Source organism: Cupressus sempervirens, chromosome 11 (genome assembly GCF_028749045.1).
Source record: "Cupressus sempervirens isolate cs-2001-9-10 chromosome 11, ASM2874904v1, whole genome shotgun sequence".
NCBI classification, from domain to species: Eukaryota; Viridiplantae; Streptophyta; class Pinopsida; order Cupressales; family Cupressaceae; genus Cupressus; species Cupressus sempervirens.
In genome coordinates this window covers 413249647-413255250 of record NC_143128.1, presented here as the reverse complement: position 1 = coordinate 413255250, position 5604 = coordinate 413249647, and positions in this window count along the sequence as shown.

Sequence of the window (5604 nt, the reverse complement as noted above, 5' to 3'; positions counted from 1 at the left end):
GTTATCTAGGAGACTTTGAATCCTTGTCAAGAGATTCTAACCCTATTAGGAGTCATGCCATCCCTATTAGAATTTGAAAGGAGGACAATTGAACCCACCGTTTAAATAGCCTCATATTGTCTTTACTAAACAATCTTCAGGATAACATATCCAAATTATCAAACTAACTAAACAACAACTCCTTTTCCAATACAGTTCCTTTGAAGCTCACAACACATCAACAACATCAATCTTTGATCTAATCATACATAATTCACATCCAAAGCTAGTATAACATAATAAGGATGGCTCTGATAAGGAATTGATGGCTCTGATAAGGATGCCCTTGAGGAAGAGGAGGAGACAGATGCTGGGGAGTTTAGCCCTAACCTAGACAGTTACCCGAACTCGAAAGACAATAATGAGGATGGGAGAGAGGAAGATACTACAGAGGTGAATTCGAAACAGAGCAAGTCTGAAAATGAGGACACTCATATCGTATCTAGGGGAGGTGATAAAGAGAAAGAAAATGATGATTTAGCCATTCTGAGTGAGGAGGAAAACATGGGGAAAGCTTCCACTCCTCTTAAGGAGACTGAGGATCATGATAAGGAGGGCCAGAGCCATCATATTCATGCGGAGCTTGGTGACATGGAGCCATTGGATGGGGGGATTCATATTGATAAAGATGGCCCTGTTCCACACACCACTGCTGATGATGCAGGTGACTCCCCGGTGAGGGAAATCAATCTCTCCTTCCTTCACTCTGCTAAACAAAAAGCTGACTCCTTCCTACAGGTCGATTCCTACTTATATAATGAAATAATGGGGCTGAAGAAGAAAATGGATACCTTGCAACATAACTAGGAGGCTGACCGGGCTAATATTCAACACATGGAGGTGCAAATGGGAGATATCCCCAAAAAAATTAAGGATTATGAGCAGAATCTTAGACTGCTCATCAGGGAAAGTGGAACAAAAATGGAGCAAGTTACCTCTAGCATATGTGCTGCTATGACGACGTTGGGTAAAAGAGTTAATGAAGGAACCATTTCTTCGGAGGGCCCAAGCAAGAGGACAAGATAGAGTTCAAGGAAAAAAGCTTTGATTGCTACTGCTTCCTCAGCTACTAACTCCATCCAGGGCACAACTAAGATTGGTAAGGAGGCTGTGAAGATGATCATGGAATTGCAATAGTTTCATGGGTTTTCTTCTTTGGTTGGTTCCTGTACGGGTCCTGTTTGCTGGCTGGTGCTTCTGGTTCCTGTGACTGGTCCTGTTTTTGAGTTTTTAGTTTTTATCTTGTACTGTAGGTTCCAGGTCCTTGTAAAACCTGGGTATTCTATCTGGACTTTTTTAGTGGTTTTAGGTCCCTGCAAAACCTAATTTTGATGATACTTTTCAGTAGGTTTATGGGCTCTTTCATGTTGGATGGCTCGCCTTTTCCTTTTTTGAGGATGTGAAAGGGTTTCAAGGTCCCTTCAAAACCTATTTTTACCGTAATCTAAAACATAATATGACACACTGTCACACTTACAACCAAGGAAACAACCTTTCCTTTATACCAAGTCATAAAATAAGAACTGAGTCAGTCTTGAGGCTTTACAAATTTAAAATGAATAATATAGGACCACATTAAGATATTACATTACACATTACATTATACATAACACTCCCCATAAAGATATTTACAAAAGTTGACTTCCTGGGAATGATACATTGAACAATCTCCACAAATCCTCGCAAAATGAGCATATGATTCCACCATGTTAACTAAATCATCCTAAACATATCTTCTACAATAATCCAAGCCGATTGAATGATCCTCAACCTCATTGAAAAGATACAACATAATTACCAATAAATATTTACTAGAAACTCACTCTAAGAGCAGTCTCCACAAAATCTTCTATGAATCTCACAAAAACTTCATATCTCTTTCCAAAAACATAGACATAGCATTAGAACATATTCCTAAATACCCTTCTAAGTGTGCATGGCATAACCCACTGACCACAAACCTCATCAAATGAATCTTCCTCTACAACTCTAGCTGAACTATCCAGAAAACCAATCCTACTTTGAAATTTCATGTTGGCTTCATCTTGTGACCTATCGCTTAGTCATTTGTTTCCAAAGTGCAACAATGCATGACCTCCAATTTAAAACTTTTGAAAAGAAGAAATACATTGATGACAAGTTTATCAAGGTGATTCAGTCCAAGAAATTGAGAATTTTGTATGAATTTATTCATATTGGATCCTTGAAAATTTTGACACGACTACTAGCAGGGAAATTGAAATGTGAGAATGAAATTGTATTGTTTTGGTAGAAAGTTGACGTGTGTGCATTATATCATCATGCCACCAAAAAATCATTTCTAGGTTGTCATGATTAAATTCACAAGGAGAAATGTTATAATTAATCTCTCAAATTAATTCTCCATCATCTCCTTATCCAAGACACCTTGTGCTTGCCCCACCTAGAATTTTCTTTTAGCTTTTTGAATGAGATTACCAACAAATGCCAAGTTTTGGAATGAATACCCTCAACCAGTATAGAAACCTAGTTTGTCAATGCAAGAATTTGAATAACTTGACATTATCTCTAGCCTTTTCACAATTGTGTGGGAATACAAGACCATTTTTTTTTTGCTATAAAAGTGATATTTTTGAGCTTGGACTAGAAAGAGATAGAGAATAACTTTGTAAGATACTCAAGAATCATGGAGGAGGCCATATTCAAGGTGAATTGCTTAGGCAAATGGATGAGTTTCTCAACATGATTCACATGGATGACGATCTTGTACTTCAAAGGTTAATCTTGATTATGCAGATGTCTTTTAAGGTATCTTTGGTAATTATTACACAAATCTATTCAATACCATAACATTTGTTGTAGGGAGGTGAACAATTATTTTGAAAGAATTTTGTATATAAAGGAGTTTTTATTTTTATTTTAAGGGGGAAGCGAAAGATGGATAATAGAAAAAGACTAAAATATCTCATAATATGAAAGTGCAATCTTTGAACTGTTATATAAACATTAATAAAATGATGACAATTCTTATCATATGTGTGTTTAGGCTTGTCTTCCGATTACATATATAGACTTTGGACTTTTGTAATTGTACATTAATCTCTATTCAACACTATGAGATGCAAACATAATTTCTTTTAAGTTGTGACTTATTCTTGAATTATGTTCAATATAAGTTTCTCATTTTGAAGTATTCTAATGTAAAGTGTGGATTATTATGGCTTTGTCTTAGATATTCACTCTTTGCTCCTTTTTAGCTTCATCCACTTTAGTCATTTGATTTGGAAATCAATTTCTATTGCATCTACTTGCATGGCTATGGGTAGATGTCAACGACCTTTATTAATTTCTTTTAGAAAGCATGTTTAGTATTTTAAATCATTGTATATATTGTGAGAGAGCTATACCTCTCAACTCAGAGGAAAGTTATCAACCCAATGTTAAATTCTCCAACTATTACTGACATCTGTTCTTTTTTGGGCATTTTGGGCTATTTTATATATTTGTTTTCAAAGGATAAATTTATTCCTAACACCTTCATAAATATAACAAACCTAGGGAACCTATGTAAAAAATATGTACCTACTCATACAAAATTCCTAAGGCAATCTTAAGTGCAATTTGTACCTTGAGTTGAACAAACTATGTGTGTCCCCCTCTCCAATACCTATAGAATCACCTGAAAATATTCTTGTTCCTTGAGTATATTAATGCTCGCTTCCAAGTCTCACATAAATGCTTTAAATAAGCCATAAGGGGTAGTTTTCAAATCATCAAACCCTTTCACAAAGGTTACCTTGTAGTACTTATATAGATAGATATAAAATTTCTCCTTTCTTGGTGATAGACCAGTTTATTTTATTGATAAGTTAAAACTCATCTCTTTACAAAGATAATAACATGTCCAAGCATCATCTAGAAACATCTACCAAACCCTCCACCCACCCTTAATTAATATCATGAGAACAAAGTATTCAAGTTTGTACATTAAGTCAACTTAACCCTTTTCAATAGCTCCCATGACATTAATAGTGTCTATTCACAGATGCCAAAAAAAAAAAAAATTACACAATTTTACACATTCACCAATCTAGCCCTAGTCAAATTTTCTAAAAAAGAAGAACCAAAATTTAATCCAAAAATTAGACAGAGGCTCCAAGAGAGGCAAATTGCATTTGAGCTAAAATGTGTGCGCATGTGATCTCCATCGATCCCTTCATCTTCAATATAGCATCACATTGCCTCTGTTTCTTCGTCCTCTGTGTCCATTCCACCCTAAATGTCACCTCTGTAGTACCTAGACCTCTTTAATTCCCACACATCTCTTCAATTCTTCCAAATCAACCTCAACATGCCTTAACTTTAATAAATATATGTACAATTATTACTCCAATTTATAATAGTTTATATAAATACTCTTTATTAATTTCTATTTAGATGAAGGAGCATAATATCTTTTGTTCTGTTATTCTCATTTACTTTTATAGAGTAATTGGAACTACATTTGCTTCCAATTTATAATAGTTTATATAAATACTCTTTATTAATTTCTAGTTTAGATAAAGGATCATAATATCTTTTGTTTTGTTATTCTCATTTAATTTTAGAGCCATATCTATTAAAAACATTCAAGCAATGCCAAGGTTTGACTAGTTCACCTACAAATTTGAATTAAAAATTTCTCATCCATAATCATTTAAAAATAGAAAACCTTCTTAATTATGTTAAAGTTTGACTTTCACTATAAATATGAATTAAAATTTCTCATCCATAACTATTAAAATATAAATATCCTTTTCAAAAATCAAACTTAAATACCTTTAAGAATCACTATTATACACAATCAATTAACCTAGTTATTTTTAAAGAAATCAAATCCATCCCACCAACCTTAATATGCCCTCTACTATTAACCTAATAAACTATCTTTAAACACAATTCATCAATTCTATGTGCACAGAAAACTAACATTGATCTATGAAACTAAAAAAAGCAAGAAAATAAAAATAAAGAAAGAATTAGTAAAAATACAAGAAGTGTCAACGAAACTTAAAAAAACAAGAGAATAAAAATAAAGAAAGAATTAGTAAAAAATACAAGAAGTGTCAGTAGGTCCTTAGTCTACTAGTGAAGTTGAATGGTTCACAAAGAGTCCACCAGGGATCAAGTCTTGCTGAATGCAAGGCTTGGAGACATCATAGAGATGAGGCCGGGATCATGCCGCAGGCAAATTTGATAGTGTGGCTCTTAGCGAAAGAGGTTTCAAACACACTGGACCCATATTAGGTACCTAAAACTTGTTTGTGGATGACCTCCATCAAAAAAACAAAAAATTCAGTGGTGTAAAGTAAAAAGAGAATGAAAGCAAGAGAAGAGACTTTAAAGAGAGGACCAATCCCTGGTTGTGAAGAGATTTCCCACAAAGTAAAGACATTCCCGTTGGGAAGGAATCAGGGGTTTGAATTCTGAAACGATGGTGAAAATACACTCGTGGTCATTGTGGGCCCCTCGGAACCGCATCCCAAAATTAGCTGCAGGCCAAAAATATCGCATCCTTATTTAAATTAAACGATCTATTTTTATCCT